At 38.5% G+C, this 8,099-nt stretch overlaps 1 protein-coding gene and 1 pseudogene across 3 annotated transcripts in view; one reads left to right on the forward strand and one right to left on the reverse strand.

The window, feature by feature from the left end:
* The window catches only part of LOC139958888 (E3 ubiquitin-protein ligase HECW2-like), a 64,505-nt gene extending 60,294 nt beyond the window's left edge, over positions 1-4,211 (reverse strand). For 2 of the 3 annotated variants that reach the window (XR_011789897.1, XM_071956303.1), the window contains exon 1: positions 3,971-4,211. The gene's annotated coding sequence lies outside the window, so the exon portion shown is untranslated. The remainder of the gene's footprint in view (positions 1-3,970) is intronic. The other variant, XM_071956306.1, reaches the window with a different exon arrangement.
* A 3,234-nt stretch (positions 4,212-7,445) lies between these two features.
* On the forward strand, positions 7,446-7,674 carry LOC139959192 (U2 spliceosomal RNA; annotated as a pseudogene).
* The last annotated feature ends 425 nt before the right edge of the window (positions 7,675-8,099 follow it).

The raw sequence follows: 8,099 nt of genomic DNA on the forward strand, positions 1-8,099 counted from the left end.
TTATCTACACTTGCCCAGATTTTGTGTAGGATTATAAAAGAATCACATTAAATATTTTTAGCCCACGGAGTAAAAATGTGCTTATTTTATGCAGCTTGTTCTATAATTTTTGCAATTTAGCATTTACTATACATACTAAAAGCAAACCTACAATATGTTACAAGGCTTAGTTCACAAAATGATTGTTATGCACAGTTGTTGACAACCTCTAGTTTTAACACCCAGTGCACAATAATCATCCAAATAGTCACAAATTAATAACTACTTTTTTTGCCGTTTACTGTACAAGTTTGATAATTGTAGCAAACTTACCCAAATGATGATTCAAAATAAGTTTGCACTTTGTCTCAAACTATGACAACAACTTTAAGACTACTGTATTTCCCAAAAAAATCAACATTCAATTTTCCAACAGTACGACTGATTTCATTCGATTCTACAAATCTCTTCCCACAAATCCCTTGCCATAAAGTTTGTAATTTACAAGGAGCATTTCTATAGAAAAATGCAAAAAAGGGTGAGTAAGGGAATCCACGGTTACATTCCCGTGTTTGTCAAATTGCTAGACTTTGGGTTCATCAAAGCTTGGCTGTGTAGAGATAATGAATCTTTGGTGCATTACTGTATTGTCTCAGATTGCATTAAAGATGGTGCAAGACAAGAACTTGAGACACAAAGTTCTCCAAAGTTCAAAAGTTCTCCTGAAGAAACGCCCAAGTCATTGTTGGTGGTTATCTTTAATGAACAGTATGTATGTATTGTACATACTGTATGCATGCATGCGTCACCTGTCTAGATACATGGTACTACACATGGTTACATTACAAAGGGTATAATAAGTACTGTACTGTACTGCTCTGTACTGTACAGCTGCCATCAGTAAGTAAACAATGGCATATTGTTGTTAAATATCTACCATCACATGGTATGGCAAATAATGAGTATTTCCTACATTGGTTATACCCACTATCCTGTTTTGTACAGAAGGTTCGCCACTTCAGTCTGAAACTAACTTTGCACATACTCATACTGTATGTACAATAAAGTACAATACCCGCAACAGATCATTTGGTCAACAAAGAGAAATAACCTACACACAGTATGGGGCAGTATGATATGCAATGTACGAGTATTAAGTACAGAGGAGTAACATATGATCCAAAAATTGTAACCATCGATAGTCTGGTCCACACATCAGCAGGACACCAAACTTCTTCTCATTAGATGAGGTCAAACTTCAACTGTGTGCAGTGGAGTTGTTCAAAAGTTCTACAAATTTGAGATGTGTGTAAAATTGTGAACACCTACTGTACACATCATGTACTTTACATGAATCAGTTTGTCAGTCGGAAATTTAGGATCGAGAACAGAAATGAATGCAATCTGCTAATTTATTTGATGACTGGAAATTATGGGAAAATTCCTATCCATTTTTCTACTCTGAAGTAATTTTTTTATCAATTGTACAACTTGCCTGGTTCTACTGATTCCATTACTGTAAAGTTACCTCAGGACATAATGTACTATACAGCCACCACTTCATGGCACACAGTGTACTGTGAGACCCCCACAAGTAATGTAGAGAGAGGGAGAGATACATGCACTTAACAGGAATAACTACAGTATTTACCACTCTTGATATCAAACAATCTTTGACCTCAAAGCTGCAATGTGTGTGGTTAAAAATTTGCTACAATCTGGTGACACGGTAACTCTGCCACTACTGTAGGTACTGTACAGTACCTCATAATAAGAATCTTTTACTTCTGTCCCACAAAGACTCAACACGAAATGATGAAATCTTACAGTAGCATAAACTTCAGAGGTTTGCAAATGATGAAATGAAACATTAGGTTAAATTTCTGGGATACAATATTTTCCCTCTTGGACTAGACTGTTATTAAATCCTAAACAATTTAGACAAATTTACCCCACTTTCATAACAAAAAATTTAGGTATTCTTTAGGCCTTGGATTTTGTTAACATTGCATTGGGAAGAAAAAAAAAACCTTGGACAATGCTGGTTGTTGGGAGATGACATAGACATAATCAGCCGAAGATTAACTAATAAATTTGATAAAATAAGTATTTGTAGAGTCAAAAAAAAAAAAATGCAAATTTAATTACATTAAAGGTACAGTACCTATACTTCTTGACTAATGGCTTGTTCTTCTGTGTCATCTTTTTGAACAAACTGTACAATATCTGTACAGTAAACTCATAGAACTCTCACGAATGATATATCTCACAAGGAGGTTGGACACAAATAACTTGACCAGAAGATACATGTTTTAAAGCTTTTTTTTTTCTTTCCACAACAGAAACAGCAATTAGCACTGAGGAATTCTCACCACTATCTACCAATTAACTAAATTAAACTAATTACAACTATAATGAAGTCATGTATATAGCTATAGGTAGTATTCAATTAAAAACTGTGTAGCCTTGAAATATTGCGCAGTATAATACCTAGAGTAGGTTGATGACCTCTGCCTATCTTCAATAAGCTTTGTACATTGGTACAGTAACATGGATAATGTTTGTTTCCACAAAGAAAAATAGATTTTGCTGATTGCAATGTTGATGAAATGGATAACAAAGTCCAAGATTCTAACACTTTGCACATAACATGCTTAACAAGGGCAAGGTTAAAGCAATTGCTTGACGATTTTTTTTCTCAAAAAGTAGGAGCCCATCGGTCTTTTTGTCCAGAGACTTTGGTATCCCGATTAACATTTTGAGAGAGCCCTTTATGAATTTGGAAACATTGTTGAATTTTCTGTACCCAGAGAAACAAAGTACACTATTGCAGTACACTGTACTTTACTAATATTGCATAGATGTTTATTTGGTTTGCATACAGACTTAGCATTTATGAATATGCACACATCATAATGTTTTGGCCTCTCCTCCTCACCACATTTTCATCACAAAATATTTTTGAGATATCATGTGATGATTAAAAATACTGTAGAAGCCATTGCATTATTATGCAGTAGGATTCATAAATTTAGAAATGGACAATCATATTCCGCTTCAAATTGATATGCATGAAACTGTGTGATACAGTAGCAATTTATTTGGAAAAAATAATACAGTAACATCTGCCCGATCACTCCCTTCACTTCTGTTTTAAGATTTGTTACTCTGCTTGACCAACTACATGCACCAACTAGCCTAAAAGTGTTTAAAAAATGTAATCAAACAAGAGTCACTTACATCTTTGCAATAAAAAACTGACATTGTATGATGAAGAAAACTGATTTCATGTAGAAAAGACTTAAGTGTACACTAGCTAAGACTTAAATACTACCCCTTGTGTTTACCAGAACCAGACAAACATTTTCAATTTCTTAACCTACGTTAAACATTCTATCAACCCTTAACTTAAGCTGACTCTACTATTAAGCCTAGCGAGAATGGCATTAATTCAGAAATAAAAAAGCCCCAGGCACAAAGCATACTGCATAGGATTAATTGAGCCCTGTACAACAGAGTTAGGCCTAAGTTAACCCTATGCCCAGTTATGAATTCTACTCTCTTACCTTAACAACCCCACCTAGGCTACCCGATGGCCTATTAAGTATTACTATTAGGCCTGGCTAGGCTATGTTAAGTCTAAGTCTATGTTAACTTACTAATTTATTGTGCATAGTCGGTCAGTGTCATAAAGATCAAAGGCAAACTACAGCTACAGTAGGCCAGGTTGGCCTAAGCTACTACTAGACATTGACCTACTTTTTTGTCGGCAGACGTGCTCATTTACCAAAATACAACTTGCCACATGGATAGGGTATGTTATGTATGATGTAACTTAGGCTAAACATGATTAACAGTGTAACACGTTAGGTCTATATTAATATTAAGATTAGGCTAGCCTTTAGCCTAACTTGTTAGGACCACGAAAATCATAATATAGCCCAGTCATGTTTGCCGAACACTGAATAAGGAACTATCTTAGTGCACAAACCTTCGTTCGAAGATAACTATGATCACAACTATCTCCTCAAGAACATTGATAGATAGCTGAAGTTAGAAGTGTCTTTACTTTCGTCACACTAATCGACGTAGTTCTTGCGTAGCCGTCTTTCATTCACTGGTTACTTGATGTACTGTATAAATGATATCATTATAAAGTGCATACAGTGCATGTATGTGTACGAAACCTAGGCTGTCCTGTCCAGTACATGGTGACATACAGATAAATATCATATATGCCCATGACTGCAATTTACTGTGCAAGCCGGTACAATTTACAACTTAGAACACAAGACAGTTGCGTTCTTTTGCAGAGAATGCGTACCACCCGCTTAATAATAAAAAACAAGAACTTTTTGCTGGTCATAAATAATAAGATTAGGATCATTTGTGTATTAACCTGCTTAGGTCGTGACATAAAAAGAGTCGACGAAGTTTACCCATCATGTTTTCACATTCTACCCGGCACCCAAAACTTGAGTCTCACAACATCGGGGTGGGGATCGGGGATATGTTTGTTGGCAGTCGTGTCACCAAGAAGGGTCGGGCGGGGGAATAAGGAGGAGGGGAGAAATGGGGAGCACGTGCCCCAAGAAAAACAATACGTTTCGTGCCTCGATCCCTCCCCACCCAAATGAAATTTGCCATGCCCAACAAAAACCTTAGGCAGGAATTCAGATACACAGCTATTTTACTTCTTATTTACTCCGAATTTAAGTTTTGCTGATCTGAAGCTAATATGGTTGGAAATTATGAAAACTACAATGCTTCAAATTGGGATGTTCGCCTCCTTTACACCAGGGGTCCTACTTGGCGAGACCCTGGACGTCGACATGCCGTAAGTCGCGCTCGCACTGGCGCTTCCTGTGCGCTAGTTTAATTTACCTGCATTTCATAGTCATACCCCTAAAATTTGCTTCATTTTGCTAATTTAAGCGGTCTAGTTTATAGTAGGCTACCTCCCCGCAGAGATTCAATCACTGGCAAAGTAAACATAGAATGCAGCAATTGATAATTGTTTTGATAAGTAAAGGTCTAGACTATTTTGACAAAGCTAGTATATATTGCCTATGGTACCTCAGACTCATGCATACGTTTTGCTGTGATGTATATGGCTATATTTCCTTTTACCTGCCTATAGCTATAAGTATGTCATAGGTGTAGGAACAGGGGACAGAGGGCCCCCCCCCCCACCTCCACCACACTCATACTTTGAAAAGTGGGGAGGAATATATGTTTCTGCTTATAAATTCAGCCATGTACTACATGTTATATGTCACAGGAGGAACTAGGGAGAGATGGGCGCTCCCTCACCTCACCCCTTACTTTGAAAGTTGAGGAGGATTAACATGTCTCTGCTTATATGTCATAGGTGGAGGAAAGGGGCACCGAGTAGGCTCCTCTTTCGAAAATGGGGGCAAGCTTATGTTTCTTCCCCGGCACTTTTCCACTAGGGATGGACCCAACGGAAGTGCAAATCATTCATCTTAATCCTTTGCATTAATAGCAAAGGAGTCGGCCTACCTGACAATGAATAGACCAATTGTTCGTTTACTATACCCCATAATACGTCTTACTTGGGGGTTGGGGGTTCCTCAAAACAAAACATCTGTGTTTAAAACATCTAACCCGAAAGTAAAACGTTTCTACAATATGGTGCCAAATGAAAGCCATCCCCAAGAAAATTCTCTTTTATAATTAACCGTCTGTTTTATGTCAATGTACTCATCTTATTCCTCTTTTTAAATATATTTTCTTTCTTTCTTTCTTTTTTTCTCTCCTTTCACCCCCCCCCCCCACCCCATTTCGAAAGTCGTTCATGGTTCGCCCGGAGGATTTACGGATTTTGAGGGTCCGTTCAATGGCGCAGCACGTATACTGTACCACGACTATGTATGGAGTAGAGTCCCTTCATATATAGGAACTCTAGTATAGACGTATCATTGGAGACGAGGAGCACTTGCCTTCAACGGATCCCCATAGCCCTGTCTATCTTAGTCGTCCTCTTTTTTTTTTGTATACTTCTGATAACTTTCTTGTTGTTGTCATGATAAAATTGTCTATATATTTGTAACTAATCTGTGTTTCACATTAGTACAGAATGCCATGATTCCGAGTCTAAGTAAAAATTTCGAAACTGGAGGAACTCACGCTCCTCACCAATTCCACCGCACCCCCTCAGTCCAGCATTGAACTCCCATTCCTTTCTAGATCTTTCCCACACTGTTCGGCGTGACGGTGGCTAGGGGTAAAGACTTCCGCTGCGTATAGCCTTTCCGCTGGATTTTTCTAATCTATAAATATGATGTGAATCCTCCGGGGGGGGGGGGTGGTTGGAGCGTGGTCTCAAACACAGATGAATTGTTTATTGTGCCTTAATAAACATTTGTAAATACTATTCAATTTCTTTATCTTCAAACTGGGTCCGAAATTCTGCACGAGATTAATTAGGATCCCTCGCTCGGAGGTGCCACACTAGTAACCTAATAACATTCTCAGCGAGGAGAATGGGGGGGGGGGGGGGGTTACGGCAAAGTCACAAGGGCACCGCTGAAGGTTTAAATTAATATTGTAAATACTAAACTTACATTAAGCCGGCAGTACATCTATTTCGCCTTAAGAGTATACAAGTTTTACTGTAAAGCTTTAAACGCGCTGCTTTGTGATGGATAGAGATGGCAGTATTCCATTTTACTGTTATTGTATCTCATTTTCATTTCTCTATTGAAAGCAGCTATTTTGCGTTGTGCCAACAGTTTCTGTCAAGTTTCCTTTTGTATTTCAGATCCACGTACAATCAGAAATATGATAGCAATAATGGACTAGGGTCCTCAGTATCTACGTAATACACGATATCCCAAAATGCAAGTTACGTATAGTGAACATTATTCGTCGTTTCTCAGTATAGGCCCGGTATCGGTCGCGGACCCTTTTCAACGTCACACAAAAATGTTTGACCTTTACCTCAGCATGCATTATTTTACCAGTAACATTGATTTTTTCTTTCTGTTGGCAGATGCTCGATCCCATATCCCCTACTTGGACATTCGGCTTCAGCGACCCCAGGACCACATATGTTAACGCTGTAGCAGACGGCAACACAGAGGATCGGAGGGTATGGAACGCGAAAAGGGCAAACTTATTTCGTTGTCTATAAACTAAGTCTGTTGTTGTCTAAACTTAAGTTGTTGCTGCTGTTTTACCACGTTGTTGCTCAAACTCACGTTGATGTCTTAACTTCCGTTGTCTGAACATACGTTGTTGTCTAAACTTACGTTGTTGCTATCAGCGCTGTTCAAAATTGCTCAACCACGTAATGTAAACCAGAATGCAAAATACATTGAGGTTTCGATGACTTCAATACACTAGGAAGTTCTGCTTGTTAGTATAACCAGAATCAGCTGTTACTATAGCATTGGCCTGAACCACCATCTTGATACAATAACACTATGGCATGATAAACACAAGTCGCTTCTCGGCCTTTTGGCTAAGATCATGTGTAGTATCTGTTCCCTTTCGAGGGGAGTGGTGATGCACACCCGTCGATGATTTCACAGTCCCGATGCCAGGGGACTGTGGTTGAGAGCGGATCAGTCGTCCGGTAGTTTGGTTTTCGTACCCAGGTTCTTTCCTGTGCGACTTTTTCTTGAAAAGTAAACACATGTCATGAGTCTACTGTACGTGGCTTTACACTCCACCAGAAACAATTGGAGTCTTGGAGGTCCAAGTCCATTGGAGTGACCAGACGCAAAATTGTGGAAACCTTGTTTTATAAGCTACCGTATCTCCCACCGCCAGCCTATCAGATAATTATGTGCGTTACACCTCATACGAATAGGAGGCTGCACGGTAAACATCTTTTAAAAGTATGTAGGCTATGCATATACGCTGTGAATGTCGGAAATCAAGTGCAACGAGCTGTCTAGACAAAGTACCAGCATAAAAATACTGCACTTTTAATCTGATTTCATTTAGCCCCTTCAACAATGTGTAGAGATAATCCGGGATTGTTGGAAATCAAGTAAAACGAGTGTCGAGACAAAATGCCAGCATAAAATACTGTACTTAAAACTTATTTATTTGAACCATTAAATCATGTCTGGATATGTTGTGAATGTCGG

Source organism: Apostichopus japonicus, chromosome 18 (genome assembly GCF_037975245.1).
Source record: "Apostichopus japonicus isolate 1M-3 chromosome 18, ASM3797524v1, whole genome shotgun sequence".
Taxonomy (NCBI): Eukaryota; Metazoa; Echinodermata; class Holothuroidea; order Aspidochirotida; family Stichopodidae; genus Apostichopus; species Apostichopus japonicus.